The sequence below is a fragment of the Apteryx mantelli genome, chromosome 14 (genome assembly GCF_036417845.1).
Source record: "Apteryx mantelli isolate bAptMan1 chromosome 14, bAptMan1.hap1, whole genome shotgun sequence".
Classification (NCBI taxonomy): domain Eukaryota; kingdom Metazoa; phylum Chordata; class Aves; order Apterygiformes; family Apterygidae; genus Apteryx; species Apteryx mantelli.
The window spans coordinates 2,323,363-2,346,842 of NC_089991.1; the positions used below are offsets into that span (position 1 = coordinate 2,323,363).

At 58.9% G+C, this 23,480-nt stretch overlaps 1 long non-coding RNA gene across 1 annotated transcript; it reads right to left on the bottom strand.

The window, feature by feature from the left end:
• LOC136993352 (uncharacterized) lies at positions 1–22,905 on the bottom strand. The gene is made up of 3 exons (XR_010885646.1): positions 22,820–22,905; positions 2,458–2,757; positions 1–2,202 (listed from the first exon to the last, which is right to left on the bottom strand). It is a non-coding gene; the product is annotated as an uncharacterized lncRNA (long non-coding RNA).
• Positions 22,906–23,480: the final 575 nt, after the last annotated feature.

The following is a 23,480-nucleotide window of genomic DNA, read 5'->3' on the forward strand; positions in this document are numbered from 1 at the left end:
TACATCTTTGTCCAAGGAAACCTTGGCAAGCAAGTGGGGGAAAGGGCCTGAAGCAAACTAGAGAGTCAATATTAGGAAACGAGAACTGAAGCAATAGCTACTGATGGGAAAAGGGAAGTGGCTGGGAAGCTTCTCAGCTGGTTTCGCATCCATGCACTCCCTCGCATGCCCAACTCCTCCGGCACGAAAACGAGTGGGAAGGATCCGCACCCGAGGCCCGACTGCCGCGGACGCCGGCAGCGGCAGCACCCCCTGCCTCGGCACGGAGCAGGAGCCGGTTCAGACACCGCTTTCCCTCTCGTGCAAAAGATGCAACTGGGAAAGTGACCTGTTACCTGCAAAGTCGGTTTTACTGCTGCCAGCACTGGCTCCTTTCCTAGGAACGCGGAAAGGAAGAGGATCCGCAGCTTCTGCTCCTTTTCATGGACTATTTTGGCGTAGCTGATGATCGCGCGCGCCAGGAGGCCGGGACACGTCCCAGGTTAACGTGCCGTCGTGGCCAGCCACGCTTGCACGGGTCACGGGTGCACCCGGCTCGGGATTTTGGCAGTGCACTTTAGTGGGGTCAAAGCAAAGTCCCTGGAGGTTTGAGCAGGAAAAAGCTGGTGTGTTTTCTAAAGACAGGGAATTTAAGGAGAGATCGCAGAGCTCAGGAGAAGCTGAAGCGTCGTGCGCCGAAACGCCGCAGGCAGGAGGAGCTGCCGGGTGCCCGGTGCCGGCGGCTGGAGCCGGGTTCGGCCGGGCGGCTCCTGCGGCAGGAGCCCGTTTCCCAGCAGAGAGCCGTGCGGAGCCCCTGCCCAGCAGCTAATGCACCATTTCTAGCGTACAGGAAGAAAACCGGCCGGCTAGCGACGCCCGGCTCTGCAACTGGTCCACCAGCTACTCTTCCATGAATCCATAGTCTCAAGCATTCCCCAACCCCTGGGTTAACGCGCGGGCCGGCTCCCCAGCGCGGCATCCACGCCCCGGAGCCGCCGCGGGTCCGTTTGGCTCCATCTCCTGCTGGAGTCGCTCAGGGACGGCAGCAAAGACGGGCCCGGGAGCAGCGCGATGCGATGGCTGAACTCGCGTTCACCTCTACGGCAGCCTGGGAAACGCTAACCACAGGCTTGAAGTGAACATCTCCAAAGCCACAGTTTTTTTCTTTTCTCTTCTTTTTTTTTTTTTTAGCTCGTCTGCCATGATACTGTATAAAAGCATATGTAATACTGCAGAAAAGGAGAACTGAAAATTCCAGAGGTGCATTTTATGCAGTATGAAATATAATCTCCACCGGTTTCATATCTTAAATTTGGCCTTTGCTCTACTCCAGTTTAATATTCAGATTGAGAGGAGCTGTCTAATGACACATATGAGCAAGTACGTTACGCGTACGAAGAAGAAACGAATCCTGCCAACACATTTGAGGAAATCTAAATTTCTAATCTGAGCTAGAATAGGTTTCTTAAGGTGTCTGTAACCAAAACCTGCTTCCTTTAAACTCCCAGCTCGCATCCTCCACCTCGCTACCCGTGCAGCAGATCTTACTTACCGAGCTCTTCCCAAGCGTCACCCGGTTATCGTGCGGCACCAGAAACCCGGGCCGAGCTGCGCAGCACCCCGAACCCCCCCCGCACCCCGTCGCGGCTCCAGAAGCAGCTACGGGAACACGAGGTTTGGGCTATGCCTTTCTTTAATACATTCAAAAGCCAGTTTCCAACTAGCAAGGTGGTGCCACGCGGGCAACGAGCCCTTCCGGAGGGGAATGAGAGCGGGGTGGTTTCGTTCAGCACGGGGTGGTCTTCATTCCGTTTTGCGGCAGAAGCCCCCGCTTCGGCCGAAATAGTTCGGTTTGGCCGCTGGGACCCGAAGGCCTTTGGATAACGGCGTCACCGGCGTCAGGAAACGAACTTCAGCGAGGACAAACCAAGCAGCGAGGACAGATGCGCGCACAGCGCTAAAGCCTGCGGCAGCGAGAAGATCTAAGGTGAAAAACAGCCTTCGCCTCCGTTACGATACGGCTGCGCGCTGCGGCGTGCGTCGGTTTTCATCCAGAAGAACCCATTTCGCGGCGGCGGCAGCGGTGGTGGTGCAGGACGCGCTGCGGGCAGCCTTCGCCCCCTCGCTCCTCCCGCGTCCCGCTCGCCGCCCTCCGCCTCCCCGCTGACATCCCGCCGTCGCCTCACCCCGCGCCTCTTCTGCGGGCGAATAAGGTGCCAAGCGCTGTAAAGAAAGGGACAAAGTCAACGTGCTGCGGATTCCTCCGCTTCCAGCGCAGCCGGTGAAGAAGAGCATTTCCCTCCCTGTCCAAACGCATTCGTTTCTTCACATGCTGGTAGCTATTCTCCCTGCAAGTGCTATATACATATATGTGTGTGTATTTATATATGTGTGTGTATATATATACACGTGTGTGTGTGTTTTTATATATATATACATATATCTGTTTACAATACTGGCATCAGGACAGCTCGTTACCTTCGGCACATTTTACGAGGCTCTTTGGCAAACACTGCCGTTGGTGCTGCAAGCTGCCAGGTGCTGGCAACTCCGTCCTTCCCCTCCCGCCGCCCTCGGAGCCGGGTGTCTCAAGCGTTCGTTGGCTTATTCCGGTAGCGTTCCCTCAAGGCAGGAAAGTGCTGTCGTCTTCCTCGCGTTAGGAATTGGGCCGGATGACACCATATCTCCATATCTCCAGGATATGGAGAGCTGCGCTTTGCTCATGGTCCTACACCGAGACATTTCCAAGGCCAAAATTCGCCTCTCCTTGCAGCCCACCTGGAAGAGAAACCTTAAATCATGGAGCCGCCCAGGTTTATCGCTCCCTGCCAGCAGCTCTGGGCACAGCTCGTAACGCCCAGGATTTTACCCATTCTCTCTTAGTTAATTAACTTCTGTATAAAGGGAAAAGGAACCGGGCGGGGGAGCGCTCCCCTGCAGCGGCGCGGCGTTCCCGCGCTCCCGGCCCCTCCGCCGGCTCCTGCCCCGGGCGCAGCCGAGCAGCTCCCGGGCTCCGACCCATCGCTCACCCGCGGCTTCCCGGACGCCTCGTTAAAAGGGTGCAATGCACAAACGTGCCCCCAGGCAAAAGCGAGGGCCTGGATCTGTCCCCAAATCGGTCCCTTTTCGCAAATCCCGGCTCGCCCCCAAGAAACGTCACCTGCCGGAGGAGCCAGCCCCGGCGGCTTTCCGCACGCCAGCGGAGCAGCCAAGGCGCCTACCGTGGGAAAACACGCAGCGGGGACCGGTCCCTCCTGAGCAATAATTCTCACTGTCTCCCCAGACAAAGGGATTAATTTATTGCCGATATTATTCCATGTCATCGAACAAGGAAGTCCTGGAAAACCGGCCAGAAAAATGAGGGGGCTCACGGAGGAAAAATGAGAGAGATTTTCATTTTGCTTCCAAAGAACAAAGAGCAAAAGATACCTGGCTTGCTTTAGCAGAAAATTGCTTGAAAAATGCAGAAAAAGTTGTTGTGAACTGAGGAGGAAGGAAGCAGTGCAGAAGGGGTAAAGAAGAGAGGAAATCGTTCTTTCATAAATCACAAAAAACGGGCCGTTTCTGTGCAAAGGAGATAATCTCCACCAATATTTTTGTTTACTGGAATCCTTCCCCCCACAAAATCCCTTGTATTTTTAAATCAAACGCGAGACGGAAAGCTTCGCAGGAAGGTGTCTCTGCTCCAGGAAGCTCACGCTCCGGATCATTTGCTTTCTGTGAACTGCAGCGATGAAGCACACGCTGCGTAAGGATGGGCTGCAGGCCGCTTCAGGAAAAATACGTGGAAATACAAGCTCCTGCATCAAGGCCAACGGGACAGAAAATGCAGCACCCAAATCCCCTCTCCTTTTCGGGAAGCCCCACGTCACCCACTTGACGCTCCATTAGAAAAGCAGAGATCCGTCACTCGGGACCGCGACTCTCATCAACTTGCAAAAAGCAGGTAGGAAGAGTAAAATCTTTGCAATCTCGAGAAATAGGCTGGCCGGGACGGTGCGGCCCGCGCCGGCCTCGGGGGTCCCGCGGGGGCTGCTCGGCTCCTGGCGGCAGGGGCTGGGCTCTGCTTGCTCCTCGCAGCCGGGATATCCAAAGGCTGAAGCCTCCCGCAACACCACGTACCCAAGGAGAGCCAAGCGCGTAGCTGTGTCTTACTCGGATCAAAAAGCAATTTCCCTGCTTAAAGGTTTGGAGAAAAAAGGGGCTTCATACTGGAAACGCATCCCGGTCCCTCCTGGCCCGGGCCAGAAGCAGAAATAATTTTTTTCATCTTATTTTAGCCAAACCCGAACGGCAAGCTCCCGAAAGCAGGGCGAGATGGGGGCAGAGGGACGGGACACAGCGTCCTGCCGGGGAACTCCCTTCTGCTCCTCCCGGGTGCTGGCACCCCCGAGACGTTCGGAGGCTGAGCTGACTTTCGGCCTCTAAAGCCGAGACTGAGACGCGGCCTCCAGCCCTGCTCGGGGGCCCGTCCCGCTCCCGCGGGTCCCGGCAGCACATTCGACTCCCAGCAGGTGCGTTTGCACGCGCTATTCGCCTTCTGCCGCGCAACCTCCCCGAGCTGCACTCTGTCCCTCATGTCGACGGCTCTGCATGTCAGGTAAAAACATGCAAAAAGGACGGCAGGGATCATGGGTCAGGTGCCGTCACCGCCCCGGTGTCGCTCGGCCGAGGGCACCCGCCGGTTCTGCCCGACCCGCGGGTGCCAGAGCCGCAGCACCAAGGCCGTAGTGGCTTTGCCTCTTCTTCTCCCCGGGTGCTAGGTCTCGCTTTGGCACAGGGTTTCAGGGACGTCTCTGCTCTGTCACCTCCTTGGAGACAAGCTTTCGGGGCCACAAACCAGATTAATCAAATCAACCCTGCTCCCACAAAAGAAGGTGAATCTGCACTGTTCTGCTACTCCCCATTGACTAAATAAACATTATATCACGCTCAATAAAAATGAAATGGGCCTAATGCTGTCCTAATTTATTCTGATGTAAATCAGAATTAATTTAATTGATGTGATTAAAATTACACTGGTGTTAAATGAGTAAATAATAAGATCAGAATCCAGAAGCCTGTTAGTCATTTCATAACTAATGCCACTATAAAAGTACACCTCACCAGTGATCTGTTTCTAAATCCTTTACATATGGAGCCACGAAGTTCACTTCCAACATGATAGAAACCTCATGCATTGAGAAACAGCTGTATGAAATGTAGAGGGAACGCGCCATCGAGATACAAATATACAACCAAACAAATAATAAAGCAGTAGACTTAACCACAGAATCACAGAATGGTTGAGGTTGGCAGGGACCTCTGGAGATCATCTAAGTCCAACCCTCCTGCTCAAGCAGGGTCACCTAGAGCACATTGCACAGGATCGCGTCCAGGCGGGTTTCGAATATCTCCAGAGAATAACCTTTTGTACAGTACATCTCCAGTAATCAAGTCTTTCTTTCCCCTTAGTTTCAGATTTAATGCTGACACAACATTTGATAACAAGAGCCTGAAGGAAGGGAAATTACCTGTATTTTTACATAAACGCAAGCAAAATCTCTGGTGAGTTTAACACGGGCTCCCCACTGAGACCTGGGAGGGAAGACGCGTCTTCAGATCAGAAACGATCAAGTAGCACGTGCAAAAGCAATAGGAAGGCAGCTTGCAGGGGAAAACCGTCAGCGGAGCCGGGAGCAATAAAAGGCAGGCAATAACCTCCCGGGAAGTCTCAGGAAAGTCCCTAAATGGAGACGGGCATTCGCCCAGCGGTGTCCCCTGCCACGACCATGCCTCCTGCACGTCTGCGGGGAAACCGAGCCAGAGGGTCTAGGCACAAGCCCAATGTTTAGCAAAGTTAATAAAGTCACTGAGAAAAAGGGGAGAGCGAGACGTTTCACTCTGAAGCATCTTCAGGGCCAGATGCGTTGAGGCCGAATCTCTAAAACGAGGGGTCTAAAGGATGGTCTCCCGAGCAGAGCAGACGATAATGACTAAAACACACGGAAAAGCCAAGCGTTTCCCAGAACAGATCAGCTTCCGTAAGCAGTGCAGAACTTGATTTAAAAGGTTTTATTTGGTGGAAAAAAGCCCAGTTTTCTACCTGCATCCTCTCTGATACACGGGATGCATCATCCCATTTATGGGGGGGATGACATCCCATACATCAACACGACAGACGGACGAGCTCCTTGTTGACAAACACCCGCTGTCTGAGATGGCCCAGGAGGCCGCGCATTTGTCTTGCAAACTCCCTGATTAGATTTTAATGCCTTGAACAAAATCCCGGTGAGCCACCACGCCGTGAGAGCTTCTGCAGTCAACTTCCAGCTTTGGCCCTCTCCGAGGTGACAGTCGAACCGGTGAACGTACAACCCACGTATACGAAGCTACTACGTCTGGCGTGAGGACGACGCATGGACCTGGACTGCACGTTGAAGGACATCTGGCAGCACCAAGGACTGGGAGGGACCTGTCACGTCGTACACCCTTCCGCACCGCGAGCGCTCTGCCATCGCCTCTGATTGCGGCACGCGAAGCAAAGGTCAGAGTCTGCCCTTGGGTAAGCAAAACGGCTGGCGGTTTTGTGTAGAACCGGCCAGAAAGGGAACCCTCAGCGCTGGCTGAAGAAGGTCCCGACAGCACGGATCCCACCCAGGAGCTTCCAGGAACGGGGAACGCTGCACAGTCATCTCTCCCCCATTTATTTCTGGTACTTCCACTCCCTGGAAAAGGGAATGCAAATAACAAATGGTAACTCGGATTGTTTGCATCCTCTAAAAACTGTGTATTTGGTATTCATTTCGGATTATCTTTTCAAGTTGTGCTTAATTTCTTGAACACATACAAAGAAACTCGCTAGCGGTGCCCTGCCAGTAGTCAGCTGACGCACCTGCTCTCGCACAAAACACACCCTTCAAACGATGCAAAATGCCTTGGAAAATATTATTAAGCAACAGACGTCAGACAGAATTATACTGGAAAAATAAAAGAATAAGTTCTTGCAAAATCTTGGGTCTGTGATGTTGGAATACTGATTTGGACAAGTGAGTGGCATGAAATGGCACGTTTCTAAGTTTCCTTTTCTAAGATGAGTTTTCTTGACAGTGTTTCCCACTCTACTGCAAGCAGGAGTAGGAGAATCATTTCATTCATTTTTTTTCCTCGAGAATAGCCAGAAAAATGCTGCCCCATCACGCCTGCCATGGATTTCAGGCACAAGGAACTGCGCTTGTTTCAGTCCAAGGGGGAAAACACCTAAACTTTGCAACGTTTCACAGTCGGTGCACGCACCATCCATTTGGACAAGATCTTTAAATCCAAAGCCACGGTCCCGTTTTCAGGACACTTTCACATGCATCTTCCATGCGGGAATACAGAAGTCCCAGCGACATGTGCCTTTTCCCCGGCCATCTTCGCCCAGCTGCCCTTCGCTGCCGTGATGGTTCCCGTCCTCTACATTAGAATTAGCCATATTCCAATTCTGTAAGTTATTTACCTATAACGCGTGCAGGGAAGGCAGTCGACCCAGCTACGACGTGCCGCACAGACTCCACGAGCTGGGCTGTGTCACCGCTCCCGGGGCCTCGTGACAGCAGAGGCACGGGCAATTTGCAGGCTCTCCCTCCTCGCAGGGTGGCCCGTTCCAAAGCGCCCATCGCACGCGTTTATATGCGCTTTTTGCTAGCTGCGGCAGTCGTTCAGCGCACACGTATGCAGTTATCAGTAATTTTCGTGCCCCAGCGGTCCGCAGCCAGCGTCCTTGCTCCATCCCACGGACCATCTACTCCGACTGGATGTCAGTGCTCCGGAAGGAGGAAAAGATCTGTCCCAATTAAAAAAGACCAATATCTCCAACTTGGATTTTCACCTTCTTACCCGACGAGTTTTGCCCGCAGCAATGCCCGTTACCACGCTCGCAGGACAAGATAAGGAGGCAGCGCCGAGACCCGCCGCCGCCTAACGCAGCTCACGTGAACAGGCTGAACCCCGCTAACTGCGTCAAAATCTCTCCTGGGGAGACCACGTTTCATTTGCTTCTTTTTTTCCAGACCTTTTTTTTCTTTCCTCTCCGAAGGCAACCTACGGAGCGCGCAGGGCGATCTGCAGGCGCCCCAGCAACTCCGCGGGCCCAGGAGAGCCGCCGCCGCCGTGCCCCGTGGCAGCGCCGGCTCCTCTCGCCCGCTCCGGGAGAAATTGCTCCCGTCTCCGAAACCCCGCTCACCGCGGGGACGCTCGCTTCCTCCGCTATTTTCAGCGCCGCCTCTGTGCAGAGACATCTTTGTGTGATGGTTTTTTTTTCATAACTTCCTCCGACGAGGTCGTTTTCTGCACTAAGCCTGATGTTTTTACTATTCCTAGGTCAAGGGAAAGGGATCGTGTGTTGGCCTGGGCTCGATCCCCCCGGGGAGCGGGAAGGCCGGGATGGGGAGAGCCGCCTCACCGCCCAGGAGACCACGGGGAGCCATCCCTGGGGACCAGGCTCCGTCCCTGCAGAGCCAAAAGGGCCAGGATTCCGCTGCTTCGCCCCGGAGAGCCGTTCCCAGAAATACCGCCTTGGGGAATTCGAGAAATACTGCTTTTCCTCCGTTTTTACACTCGAACAAAACCGGTATGTTCTGGCGCCTGGACTCAACGCCCAGCCCGGCTGGAGACGTCCATCCGCCTGCAGGACTTTGCTCAGCGCCGACCCCCTCGCTGCAGGGCAGGGGAGGCAGGAGGACGCGGCACGGCCCGACGGCACGCCGCAAGGCGCAGGAAGCTCCGGTTGCCAGACAGCCCTGCAAACGCCAAACCTTAACCCAGCCGGGCACCGGGTCGACCCGGTGCTTGGGGCGCAGATCAAGCGGCTGCAGGTATTGCAAACGCCAGCTCAGCCCGCGAGGATTATTCACCTCTTTGACTTCCTGCTCTTATATATTAATAAAGCTTTAGAAGCAGGTTCCAATCCAGCTGCCCTGCGGCAAAATTGCCCCAAAGCCTTCGAACCGCCTCAGGCTCCCGGAGGACACGCACCACAAAAGGCGTTTTCCCAAGGTTGCTCACCCGAGGAGGAAAGGCTGGATCTGTATCCTCATCTTTCACAGTCTCAGCTCTAGCAGGATACCCAGGAACCCCTAAATGGGGCAGCGCCGTGGAGCTGCCTCTCCCGGCCTCCGACACGGCCAACGGCCGGAGCCCCAGAGCTTCCAGAGATGCAGGTGAGGCCTTTGGCTTTTTAAGCAAAAAAAAAAAATCCTCAGCGCCTCCAGCAACACTTCTTTCCTCACCCACGTTCATCGGTTTGCCAGCTGCAAAAAAAAAACCCTACTTTTATTTGACAAAAACGCTCAGCAGCGGTTGGTTCCTTCAAGGGCTGCCAAGCCCTACGGAAGACCAAAACTTTCCAGTTCAGTGACGCTGAAACCAGCGCGTAACCCTGCCCTCAGCCAGGTTCTCAGGACGTCTCTAACCCTTTATAGCTTTACAGCATATGCTTTCCTGCCTTTTTATTATTCCAACACAAACAAAACAACCATATCATTATACTGTTATTGACACTACTATTAAAAAGATCATTAAAATGCCATTGGAAGGACATTGTGGTTATGCCTCTACCAAAAAATAAAAGACCAAAAAACTGCAATGCAGAAAAATGACAGTGGTCATTACTGCTTGCTAGCGCGCTGACTAGCGGCAATGAGTTTCTGTGCTTTCAGTTAAAACGCTGATGTTAGAGTTACATCGTCCACAGCGGCCCTGGGTAGCTGCTAGAGGGATGAAAAGCTTGAGACGTGCCCGGCTGGGCAGCAGCCCCCGGAGGCCTGGGGCGCCCGTCTTTGACTCCCAGCTCTCCGACCGACATCCCCGCGCTGCTGGGCAAAGCTCTGCCGGTCACTGCTGATGCGTTTCCACCGTCAGGTGGCTCAGCCTAAACATTCATTCGTGGTGTTTGACTTTAGCCGCTCAAACTCGCCTTTCCACCCGGACAGCGATGGCCCTGCAGCATTGCAAGAGGGTGCAAGAGGGAATTGATGTGTGTTTGTAAAAGTTGTTGGCTATGTTGACTACATCACTGAAAACGCTCTCGGCATTGCCGGAGCAGCGACGAGCAGCAGTATCGCTGCTCCTCAAAACCATCTCTGGGGCTTGAGGAACGAGCACACCAAAGAGGTTCCTCGCCTGATCCACGTACGGGAGCATTAGCCGGGGGCAAATTCCTAAGCTATGGCACGCTGGAGCCAGACAACTATCATAAAGTGCAAAAAAGCACAAAACACCTGCAGAAGTCACGAAGCACAGTGAACAGCTAGTACAGTAAAGAGAAATATCTGAGTCCGTTATTGTGCATTATAAACTGCTAGCTCATATTTTCCGTTTCTTTTCGCTTCTATCAAAATGTGCCTGTTGCAAATTAACATAATGCCTCAATTTTCCAAGCCCACAGTTTCTGCAAAAGTCCTGATTGCAATTTATGGCCAGCTCCCCGGTTTTCCCACATGGAAACACGGTCCTGGCCCGGAGGTCACTGCATGAAGCCAGCTGTCCCCGCGCTGCGCGGCGCAAGGGTTGTGCACAAAATCCTCTGCATCTGGGTTTGCATCCTTTGGAGTAAAATCCACCTGTTCACCTTGAAACATTTACTGCAGCATTTCTCAACAGCAAATGCAATTACTCAGCTCACGTTTTCATAAAGAGCCAGACAGCGGGTAAAAATACAGATGCTGATTTTGCTGAGCTGAATGCGTTTCTCCTAGCTCCGACACAAACTTGGCCCGGTTCGGACGCTCCGCTCGCCGTAGCGGGTCGCTGCAGGCCCCGCCGCGCGCCGCAGCACCTCAGCTCCCGGCATCTCAAGGCCCAGAAGAAAGTGGGGGACAACGAACAGGAAATTACGAGCGAACGATCGATGGGAAGAGGAAACGGCGCACCTCGAGAGAGCAGACCGCAGCGCCGCGCCGGCAGCCCTGCCCGCCGGGCTGCACGCCGAGGCACGCTAGCTGCAAACCGCCGCCCTGCCGCGAGCCTCCACCGGCTTCCTCGCCCCACGCCTGCACTCGCGACCCTTCGCCAGGCGGGCCTGACCCAGCCAGCACGCATCCGTAGCCCCTGCTTCCCTAAGCAGCTTTGTTTTTATTGCTGCAGGTTGCAAAAGGTGCAAAATCCCGGTGTGCAACCGCACGGAAGAGATTTCCCGCTTGGAAGAAAACTCCTTCCCCGAGGAGGTTCTCGCACTTCCCGGCCGTGCGTGGTGCCGGCCGCCGGCACGATTCCCTGCAGAGCTCCTGTGGCGCCCAGGCTGCCGCCGGGGCGAGAGCATCGCTGGTGGTGGCGGCGCGGCGGGCGCCCTGCAGCCCCGTGCACCCGCGGGAGCGCCGCGTGCGCCCGCCGAGCCGCCGGCCTGCCTTTCCCCGTGTGGCGACACGCGACTTATTTCCAGCCGGCTGAGAATTTCAGCAGGGGACATTTGCCGGAACGCCTGGACCGTGGCTTTGGTCGAGGCTTGAGCCAGTCTCGCGCCGGAACGGAAAGAGCAGCAAAGCAAAACTGGGAGCGTGGAAAAACGCAGCCCCCCCAAGGGCTCGTTAGGTGATTCCGGCTGGTCTCGTTCACCCGAGGCGCAGGGAGCAAGAGCGCACGGACAGGAAGCACGCGGCGATGCCTAAAGCGGGCGATTCGCACCAGAAACCCGCCGCCGTTCGCCCGCGCCCTCCGCTCGGCACGTCCCACCGGCTACCGCGCGGCAACGCCGGCCTCTCCCCCAGCCGACGCCGAAACTGTTCACGGGTGTTTACGGAGCGATCCGAGCGCTTCCAGGGAAAAGGACCCAAGATAAGACAACACGCGACGGTGAGTATTTCAGGGCAGAGAGCAGAGCCGGGACGGCGGCGCGGTCTCCCAGACCCGGCCCTCTGCGGGCGACGTGTCTTGCCCGGGGGGGCGTCCGGCGCCGCCGCAGCCCAGCGCCTCCCCGCTACGCGCTCCTTTGCACCTTCGCCGTGTTACGATGCTCCTAGGGCTGCGTCACGGGAAGCCTTTTCCCCCTCCTCCTCGCTGCCTAAAAGTTGCGCTTACTGAGGTCATTCCTGACTCTCGATGGAGGAGGCAGCGACGGGAAAAGATGCTCCACGGGGCAGGCAGAAGGGTTAAAACAGCAAGATAAAAATAAAGCTAAATTACCAAGTAAATAAGGCTGGGAAATACTGGCCGGAGCACAACTCCAGCAACGAAGCGCTAGTAGGTTTTGTTAAATGGTCACAGTTACATCAAACGCACCTCCATTAGCAAGTTATTATGCTATACAGCAGGATTAATCTAGCAAGATGGTTTGAATTATTTACGGGTGCATTTTGTAATATGTGGACATCGGAGCCGTTTTCTGTGTACCCAGTTCGGCAGCTACAGTCATGATTGCCATTAGCCCGCGGTTAATCGGATGCGAAGCAGTGTGCCTAACACGTTACTGTACAAACACGAGGGCTAGTCAAAACTTTTCTGCTAATCTGCTTTTTTTAGCAGAAAGTTGAGTTTTTGACAAAACAGTTCGCAGGCAGACATTAATCGCTTTCCAGACGCTATTTGCTTCCAGCTGTTTTGCTGAGTTCCCTCAGCCGTGCCCTTAGTTTTCAGTGGATTAAACGCTGTGGCTTTCTGCAAAAGAACTAAAACCTTTCTGCTTTGCCACTTTTTTTCCCCCCAAGACGAGCGACAGGGATGCGCGCTTGCGCTGCAGCTTGGGATCGCCGGCCGCCTTCGCCCGAGGGAAAGCGCTCAGCCTAGGCGCCGCGCAGCTCTGCCTTCCCCGCTGGCCCCCGATTTACTGGAAGCAGCTTTGCACCCGGCTCGTTCGAGGCCGGCGCAGCACGTCCCGACCGATCCGCGGCGAGGCGACCCTTCCGCCTGCCTCCGGAGATAACGCCCTACGGCACCGCCGGAGCGCCCGGGCGGGCCGACGGGCACGGCGGATGCTTGCCCCGGCATCGCCCGATCATCGCGGCTAAGCCTGTTCCCGGCAGTCACATGATTTACCCTCAGGGCGTCGAGTTACTGTTTAATTCGGTCATTTAAACGCCGGTAGGCAGGCTGGCGAGGCGGAGCTGGCACGGGCACGGCAGCGTCGGGCGCCGCCAAGCCTCGCGCCCGCCGGGACCCCCGCCCGGCCGGCACCTCCAAAGCGTTACTTCTCGCTCGGTTATCGGCACATTCCCTGTGCCTCCTGATTTATGTTTAAAGACACCCGGCTGGATGCGGTTACGTGCTTCGGGAGAGCACCGGGGTGATGGACGGACCACGGGGACGGGAGGGAGGGAGGAGCGGAGCAGCTGTCCCGGGGCAGGTCCCCACGCTCCGGCATCGGACATGCCCCTCGGCTCCGACCCACGGCGCTCAAGCCAACCCCGGGGGATTCTTTAATCCCTTTTCTTTCTCAACCAGGACTTTTCCCGAGATCACAACAGCAACAAGGGACACGTTCTGCGAACGCTGGTTCCCTCCGCCGGGCTCTGTCCCCGTGCTGTCACGGGCTCGGGGTCGACAAGCAGCACCAACGAGGACACCGGGCAGGTTTAAAAATAAACGTAAAGACAAATAAACGTAAAGAGCGGGCTGCGGCGAGCCCCGGTGGTGGCAACGGACCACCACCTCCCACCGAGGCACACGGGATGCTCTTAACGCCTCCGGGTGCCACGGCTCTCATCTCAGCCAGCTGGTTTGGTCATCAAGCTACAGGTGAATACGCCCTTTAAATGAAAAGGAAACGCATTATCTCCTTCTGCTATCTTCCAGTCCAGTTTCCCTCCGCAGATCCGGATAAACATCTTAACATACTTGTGACGCCTGAAGGGCAAGAGGGACGAAGGGCGCCGTGTCCAGCCTGCGTCAAAGCGCCCGGCACGCTCGGCTCTGGTCCAAAACTGCCTTCCCGCGGGGCCTAGACGGAGACCGAGATGCTCCTTCCCGCCCCGGAGTTCCTCCTAACGGGAAGCAGCGGTGCAAGGGGGACACGTCTGCCCGGCACGGAGCGGGAGCGGGAGCAGGACGCAGCTCCGCAGCGCAGAGCGCACCGCAAGCAGGCGCCTCTCAAGCCGAAGCGGACTTTCTTTCCCCCCTCCATCGCGTTTCTATGTCAGAAGAAAAGACGCTATCAAAAAGGCTCGCTGACGACGAGCGAGAGCAGGGGTGATCCTGGACGCTCACGTAGGCTCAATTTGTCTCGCGTGCCGTGTATACGCACGGTCTAACCGGAGGAGAAGAGGCAAGATAAACCGGTGGGGGAGATGGACTTCAACAAACAGATACGCAGTCTTCGAAAAGCTATCTAGATCAAATTTATGTTTACACTGGTTAGGAGACAGCGTTCTCCGTTATTCCCAAAACACGCTAAACAAGAGCCGAGCTAACGACCTGGTTCTCATGAGCAAGGTCACGAGCGCGGGGCTCTGCTCCGGCTGGAGCACGAATCTGCGAGCTGCAGCCAGGGCAAGAGGCAGCGCTGTAACGAAAACAGGCTAAGCATTAAAAATGTAAATAGTTTGCTCCACGGGAGGGGAAGCACTCGGCAAATGTTTCTCTCTCAAGATAAAGCAGCGGCGTTGGCAAGCTCGGAGGTCCTCCTCGCGTGCCTCGTCCGGAGGAAGCTGCCGCGCAAGCTGCGGTCCCGCTACGGTCCGCGGCAAAGCCTCCGGCCGAGCCCCGGAGCCACGCGGTAAGGGACAGGGCAGCCGGCGTGGACGCGGCACCGGCGGGTCGTGCCGAGGGAGCCGCTCGTCCGCAGGTGACCTCCCACGGCCCGGTGCAGCCGCGCAGCTTCGTCACCAAACAGAGCTCTTGGGGGTGGTTGGTTTTTTTTTTTTTCAGGTGAGCTGGCGTGAGTCACACAAGGAAATAAAACCTCACAGAAACGGGGACGGCCGAAAGCGCCGCAGGGAGGGCAGCTTTTCCAGAGACGGGCACCCGCTCTCAGAGCCGCGTTCGGGGGCGCGAGCACGAGCCGCTGCCGGCTCTCACCGCCGCCAGTTGCACCTCCGCAGACGAACGAGGGCAAACCGCGTAACGCGCTCGTTAACCGCGCAGCTCTGACCGCTGATTTGGGGAGGTGGTTTGGGGAACACCCACGGCGCTCGCCTTACTGCACCCACCCGAGCCCCTTGGCTCGGCTGCCCCTGAGCAGAAGCAAAGCCCGGGTGATGGTGGAGGCCACGAAACCATCCTGCGATGGGACGCAGAAACTCCTGCCACAAACATTTCTTGCATCCGCAAGCGGCAAGGAAAACCCTTACTCGTTCTCTCCGATAGACTTGGTCTTTAGCAACAACATGGGAACACAAATGATTTGAGACATCTCCACTGATTCAGGGGGAAAAAAAAAGCTTTCTTTTCATCAGCATTTGAAGTAGAGAGTATAAGCAGGAAAAAAAAAGCCACATTTGCTTATAGTGCACTGTACTTCATGTACTGAACCTCATAAAAAACAGCTACAGCTGCAGTGTATATACCCACACAGTCGGACATAAAGTAAGTCACTGCAAGGAAATATCTCTGCAGCACTAATAAAACAGGCTGCAGTTCACCTGCAGAGCAGCTGCCAGCCCTCCCCGTAACGCAGATGCGTGTGAGAGCAGCCCCTCGCGTCCGCCCGGCGCCTTCGCCGGGGCACGTGCCGCGCTGCCGGCGCCCCGCGGGTCTGCGACGCCTCCTGCGCGGCACAAGCCGGTTTTATTTGCGCTGCGTATCCGACACAAGCGAAGGCTCCCTTAGAGACGGGTCTTCCAGAGCGCGTTCATGTGCCGAGGGACCTCCCGTGCTCACGCCTGTTATCGCGGGCTTGTCGCGTATTGCCCTTCTCTTGACCACAACGCACGCTTAGAGGAAGATGATGCAACTGCTGCATGGGAAGTGTCAGCTATTTTGCACGCTCCTGTTGTTTGCTTCAGGAAAGAGGCTTTCAAAACTGAACGGTTGCTGTCATGTTTACTGACCTCCTGAAGAAGGCTTCTGACTGTGCCCTTCCGTCACTGAAGGGCAGGTAAAAACACCAGGGGTGCAAAAATTCGTGAACCTTAGCGAAGCAGCAAAATCAGGAAGCAGCGCCCAGGGCCCGCGATCCTCCCGCTCCCTGCGCTGCCGTGGGTCTGAACTCCAAGGGTTGAGCGGATCCGGCCCAATCCCTTCTCTCTATCTAATCTCTCCCCTGCTGCACTATCTCAACACGGGCATATGTTGCCTTCTCCACCGCTCAGCCAAACATCCTCTCCGGAGCAGCAGTTGTGCTGCAGGGGGGAGAAACAGGGTGGGGAGAGCTGATCCACCTGCCGCCGCGTGCTGCTGCCCAGGGATGGAGACGACGCTGCTCTCGCAGGAAAGGAGCACACCGAGGGGCTTTGATCCGTGCGAGTAACTCGCGCGGAGCGGAACTGGCTGCTCATCTTCTTTTCAGACCGTGCAGCTTCCCTCCCCTCAGCAGCCAGAGCAGCTCCATCAGCTCCAGCCACCTCCGGCACCGCTCGCCTCGCAGGAGCCGCCCGGGCTCAGGCTCAGGCTTAGGAAGTGACACACCAGCCAGAAAGGATTGAAACCAAAACACGGTGTCATGAAAAAAAAAAACCCCAACGCGTGTCAGAAATAGTGACTCATGAAGGTGCATTAGAAGCTGGTGGGAAAGATAAGGACGGGTCGCCAGGAGCCGGGTTATTACTACTAAGCAGAGAGGTGCTGCCCGGCTGGTTCGGCAGGTCGGGGCACGTGCAGCAAGGCTGCTCCGAGAAAGCCTCTCCCCGGAGCGAGGCAGCGCTGCGGCGAGGCGAGCGGCAAGTGCCAGCTCCAGCGCCGCCACCCCGGGGCCTCCCCGCTGCGCCGTGCCACTCGCCCGGTGGCTGCTACCTTTTATTGCCCCCTGGAAATCATTAACTCAGTCTCCAACAGTCTGCGCAAACGGAGAGAATGCGTGAGCGACGGAGAACGGCAAAACTCAGTTTTCCCCAGCTTAACACCGATTTCGCTCTTCGGGCTCCCTGCCGAAGAGGGCCAAGCTGCTGCCCAGCGCCGCGGCGCGGGGTGCCGGGGGCGCCGCAAAGGCGGCTCGACGCAACGCCGACCGCCGAGGGGACCGGACCCTTGCACGACACTCGTGTTTGCGACCGGCGCTTCCCCGCTGAGGAGCGGCAGGACTGGTTTGGCAGCCCTTGGGTCGCGCCGATTTGCTGGTGGAAAACAAGGTGTTTAAGAGGGCACGCGGCGAGAGCGCTTTGGTCAGGTTAAGCACGGGGCTAATTAACCGCCTGCCGGGAGAGCGACGTCTGCGTCGGCGCTCGGGTCGTGCCAGTCGGGTGAAGCCTCCTTGCGCCGGGGTCGCTCGGATCGAGAGCGTCTCGCCCCGAAACGGCATCCCCTCGCAGCGGGAGCCGCGCGGCCCCTGCGACAGCCGGCAGCGCGCTGCGGGAGAGCTGAAGCCGCTCCGAGGCTCCTCTCCCTCCGCCTGCCGCGGTCTCACGTACGGCTCACGCCTTCGCCATGACCACTAAGGTCAATCCACTCATACAACACGTTCCTCCTTTCCAGGGACACAACCCCAGCCGGGATCCTCGTAGGGGCTCTTAGTCTTAGCAGCATAAGGAAGAGCTGAGGACACGTTTTGCCAAAATAAATGCAAAGAGGCCCAAATCCCGCCCAAGTCATGGAGCACTTTTCACGGAAGCTGAAGGGGCTCCGGGACGAGGGAAGGGTCACCCATGACTCCCTGCAAACCTGCGTCTCAGGGCAAAGGAGACAGAAACAAGCATTATTCTGATGAACAACCTTCGGGGCTTCCGACCCAGGAAAGCTAAAATGCAATCTGTACTGGGAACCCGACCGCGCGTTGCATGCGAAAACCAGACCTAGAGCCAATCAGCCCAGACCATGCTACGCTGCAGACTTCTCAGCTGTTCTCCCAGGCACGGAGAGAGCACAGGCTCCCGCACGGCACGCGCCGCTCGGGAGGGAGAGGAGATTAGGCACAGATCAGTGAGCGGAGACCGAGGCTGCTTTGCAGCACGGTTCAACGCGCTCGCGAAGGTCGAGACCTCTGTGCCGCGCAGGAGTGCGGACGGGGCGGCACTTCGCGAGGGTCCCCACAACCCTGTAGGCAGAGCTCGCTCCGTGCGGGGCGCCGAGGCACCCGGCGGCGCGGCAGCCCACCGCCGCGACGCTCCTCTCCTCCTCCTCCTCCTCCTCCTCCTCCTCCTCCGCCGCCGCAGCATCCCCCCTTCGGGTTCCCAGCGCTCCCCCGGCGGCACGGGCTCTGCCCGCGCCCCGCATCCTCCGAGGACGTCGCCGCCGCCGTTCAGGGCAGCAGCCGCGAAGCAGCAGCCGCAAGCGTTTTTAGGAACCGCCGAACGTGCTTTTGCGGGCGAGCGTGCGCGAGGGCGCTGCGGCACGGGGCCGTATTTGGCAAACGTCCGCGGCTGCCGCGAAGCGATAAGCGCGGCTGCCGCAGGCGCCCGCCTTGCCCTGCCGCAGCTCGAGACGAGACAGGAAAGGGTGGGATGGGCGTCAGCGCGAGCGCTGCGGTGACAAACAGGAGGTGAGAGCCCCAAACGCCCCACGTACCGGAGGCGCTGCAAAGGCCGCTGCAGCTGCCGGGCAGGGCGAGGGGGAGCCGCGCCGAGGGCTGCCCGGGTGCACGGCACGTCCCCGGGCGGCACGGACCCCAAAGCGCCTCTGCTCTTCTCACTTTGAGACACCTTCCCGGGGGCAAAGCCCGCGGTTTCCTTTCGCGGCTGCTGCCGTGTTAATGAGAGCAGGGAGCCGTGCTGCCGGGGAGGAGGGACGACTGCAAGCTGCTCTTGCAGCAGGCAAGCAAAAAGAAAACAAGCAAAACGAAGCCCAGAGAAAGGAAAACAGATTGGAAGTAAGCCACAAGCTCTTCCAAGTGCTAACGGCAAAGCTCTGGCACCAGGGGTTGATCACGGCCTGGTGTAACTGAACTTGGCGCATTCATTTCCTCCTGACAGCTGTCTCCGATCGCTCTGATGTGACCAGCAGCTCTTTACCATCAGCCTGGGAGGTCTCCTCCAAGGCTTCCTGGAGCTGCTGCTCTTTTCCCAGGACTCCTCAGGACCTGGGAGCTCTTCGGAGCATCTCTGTCCCCCACCAGCAGCAATGGTTGGGGTCTCCTAGCTGAGCCCCTCCTGCAAAACCTCCACGTGCAGGTGGTGGCAGCCCCCCCGAGGTGTCCAGCGATGGTCCTGAAGGGCGTCTCCGCGGTGGGAGACCGTGTGGACTGCAGCCGGTGGGACGGGATGGACCGCAACACAGCTCAGCCACGCCACGGTCGCCCTGCCGCGTCCTGCGGGAGCTCGGGGCCACCCTCAGGTCTCAGGCGAGCGTTGCAGGAGCGCGGCTCCCGCCCGCCCGCCCCGGGGCTGCGTGCCCAGGACGCTCCCACCCGGCACCTGCGCCCCGCGGCCCCCCCCCCCCCCCAGCCGCGCTCTGTGCACCACTTCGGCTGCTCGAGCACCCCCCACCCCCCCCCGCCCCCGAACCGCCTGCCCCCGGGAAAGGGCCCCGCGCGGCGCCTGCCCCGTCGCCGTCTCCTCGCCCTCCGCCCTGCCGGGTCGCTCGAGGGCGACTCCGAGCTCTTCCAGGAACCGCGCAGCGTTCCGGGAAACGCCGGCTGCCGGGGCGGTCGCGGCGGCGGCGGCGCGATGACTCGGGGCGCGCGGGCGATGCCGGGGCCGCGGCGGGTCCCGCGGGTGCCGGTGCCCTCTGCGGTCGCGGGAGGAGCGAGCGCGGCCCCCGGCCCGTCTCCATCGGCAATGGAGACTCAGGCAACGGAGGCGCCTCGCGGAGCGCCCAGCCGGCTGGAGAGGCCGGCGGGAGCTCGGAGCTCCCCGGAGCGGGCGGACGGACGGCACGCGGCGACCGTCCCTTCGAGGACGCTGCTCCTGCCCCGTCTCCAGTGAATTTAATACGCCCCAGCTGCCCCCAGCAATGCAGCGGCAGGTGAGGCTGGAAAACCCCCCCGAGAAAATTCACGGTCTCCAGCTGCTCCCGTGTTTGAAGGGCAACTGCGCGGCAGCCGAACGCAGCAAACTCCTTCCCGGGGCAACGCTGCCGGCGGAGGACGTCACCAGGCGGAGGGGACGGGGACCCCGCGCGAGGGCTGGCCCCGCTCGCCGCCATCGGGACCGGCCACGGTCCGCCCACGCTGCTCTCGGGAAATTACGCTCCCAAGTAAACATTTCAGCTTCGGAAGCTTTTTTTAGTAAGCCAATCAGAAGATTATTGCCCGTAAAATCCACACCGTTTTCCTCTTAATGCTCAAAGCAGACATCGAGCGGCGTTTTACTCGGGTATCGGCACAAGTGCTGAGCAATAACCATGCGCTTTGTAGCAGCAAGTTAATCACGAAAACAGTCCGGTCTGCGACTTATCTGGTGCTTTCCATTTCGCGGAAGAGGAAGGGTGTTTGCGCTGGGCGGCCGCGGCGCTCGAGCCAATTTGCCGCTGCTCAAACAGCCAGTTAGGAAAGGCGTGAGGCTCCCGTGGCTCCCGCGGCGCCCGCTCCGAGCGCGTCCCCGCAGCCCCCTTGCGCCAGCCGCAGCCACGCACGCGGCGCGGGCAGAAAGGCAGCGGGACAGGGCGTATCCCCGGGGGAGAAGGGGAAAACCGGAGTTCCCCAAAACAACCGGGCCTGAAGATTCGAATGTTCAGAAATTTAATTGACGACTGATCTCAAAACAGTACAGGGGAGTCAGATCCTCCGCAGCGTAAATTGGCGCCAATTTTCAAGCTGTGACGAGCGGAAAAGCCGTCTGTGAGCCAAATTCATCCGACGCCTAGTCCTGTCACTGCCCACGCAGTTCTACCAGCGATGAATTTGTACCTTCAGCTGCAGACTTGAGACGTCCAGCAGCAATCTGCAGGTACGGTTACAGGAAGGGAAAAACTTGCCCGAAAAGGAGCACGACTGAGGGGACAAGGTCGGACTCCCAAACCGGTGAAATCTCCAAGCTCACGTACAATTACAAAACACCTGGGCAACGCAAAATCTCCATCGTACTGTGGCACGGTCCCTGCCTGCACGAGCGCACGCTGGGGGCTGCAGACACCTCGTCTCGTGCAACGTAGGAGGCCAGCAGCGCTCACGCGCCGATTCGGTGTTTGGGTTCCCGTCCCGACCCCGCGGCAGCCCCCGCCTGCCTTTCCCCGCCTGCCTTTCGAGCCCTGCTCTGAAGACACAAGCTATCGTCTCCTCGGCCCTCAGGTGCCACTGCAATTCCTGATGGCTCCGTTCCCGTCTCCAGGGGTTTCCCAGCCCTGGCCTGCTGCCCAGGACGGTGCGCCCGTACACCTGCATCCCGACCCGCTGCTTCGAGCTCTCAGGGCTCCCGTGCGGCCACTGCTCCGGTTCCCCGCAGCTGCCGCCGGCACTGGGAACCGGCACAACGGCCCCCTGCAACCCGCCGCCCGGCCCCGGCCCCACGCCTGCAACAGAGGCGTCGCAGCCACCGACCTCAGCCGCTTCCCAAAACGCGTGTGTGACGCCGCCGCAGCCTGGCACGGTCGGCCCTTGGGAAAGCAAAGGCTCCTTGAGTCTGCGGGTGGTCTGACACACGTCGAGTGCTCCGGTCTCAGAGAAAGAGCAGGCAGAGACCACAGCTAGCACCGCAACAAACTGAACCGAGCCTGGCAAAGGCGAGGGCAAAGCTTGCGACATTTAGCTGCACTAATATTTGCCTGATGCTTGGACTCTGTTCCTGCGCGTGTCCCCTCTTGGCGGTTCTCACGGGGCTTCTCTCTCTCAGGGTTACGAAAGCCCACCTTGCTCTTGGCAGACCTGGCCCATCTCCCTTGACCAGCGGACAAGCTCCGCGTCCCGAGGCTTCAGTCCACCCCTTGTTTTGGGAGAGGAAATACCAGCTGCGGCGTGCAGAAGGTATCTCTCGTACCTCTGAGAACTTCACGGCCGCTTTCCGAGTCTCCCGACCTCGTCTCTCTCTGCCCCGGCAGACCCCAGGCTCCGGGTCCAGCCTCAGCGTCATCCCCCTCGCTCTGTCCCAGCCTCCCCGCTCACACGCGGCCCTTGGGCTCCTCCAGTCCAAATTGCTTTCTCGCCTTTTGCAGGTTCCTGACTGGAATCTATCCTTCCTTTCCTGGCACCACTGCAAGTGTCTGCCAGAGCCACAATTATCGCTTGACCTGATGTTGAGCAGAAGAAGTTTAAGCCTATAATTTATTATAATTTGTGCAAATCAGCTTATATTAAAGCAACACATCTTCACCAAAGCTTCCCAAGTTTAACCCCCTTGCTCCAAGCAGAGAAGGCCCCCAGAAGCGTTTCCACCTGCAAGAAAACGGTCTCTCCTTGCCCGGCTCTTGGCTGGACTCAAAACACCAGCACGGAAATAAAAGCCAAGCTGAGGCCCACATCCAAGACGGAATTTTTTTCGCTCGCATAACGCAAGCTGGCAGAGCTATAACCGACTGGAGACGGGATAAACCAGAGCTCGTAGAGGGTTAAAGTGAACAACCACAGCGGCGGGCAGCGGCGGGCGGCGGCGCGGGGCCCCCCCGGGAAGCCGCGCACGAGCAACTGCCCCCCGGCTCCTTCGGTTGTATTGCGGGGGGCGCTGAGCGCGGCCCCCGCGCAGGGCAGGGCAGGGGGTGTCACCGCGCGGGGGGTCCCCACGGCCCGCCGGGGCCTCGGGCAGCGGCGGCCCCGGAGCGCCCCGCACCGCCGCCGCCTTCCTCCCCCTCCTCCTCCTCCCCCTCCTCCTCCTCCTCCTCCGCGCGCCGACCCCGGCCCCAGCGCCCCCGGCCGGGCTCCCCCTGCCCGGGGGTCTCCAGCACGGTCCCCCCCCGGGGTCCCCTGCCCGGGCTCCCCCCGGCCGTCTCCTACCTGCCGGCAGCCCCCGCGCTCCGCGCCGCCGTCGCCCCGCTCCGCTCTGGCCCGCGCGGCGCTTTCGCTTTCGCTTTCCCGTTGCCTGCGCCGCGCCGCGCCGGCCTCCCGCGGGCGGGGCGGCCCCGACACGGCCCCGACACGGCCCCGGCCCCGGCCCCGCCGCCCCCCCGAGCCGCCCCCGAGCCGCGCCGGGGCCGTTCCCGCGCGCTCCCGGCCGTTCCCACGCACATCGGGACCGTTCCCGCGCGCGCTCCCGGCCGTTCCCACGCGCACCGGGCTCGTTCCCGCGCGCTCCCGGCCGTTCCCACGCACATCGGGACCGTTCCCGCGCGCGCTCCCGGCCGTTCCCACGCACATCGGGACCGTTCCCGCGCGCGCTCCCGGCCGTTCCCACGCGCTCCGGGCCGTTCCCGCGCGCACCGGGCTCGTTCCCACGCACATCGGGACCGTTCCCGCGCGCGCTCCCGGCCGTTCCCACGCGCACCGGGCCGTTCCCACGCGCACCCGCACCCGGCGGGGGAGCGCGGAGCCTCCCGGCGGCCTTTCCGCTGCTGCCTTCCTTACGGGGGGCGGCCAGAGCGCGCCGTGCCCGCAACCGCCTTTAGACCCAGCGAGCCGAGCCGCGGCCGTGTTACCTTCAGCGGCAGCGTGGCAAACC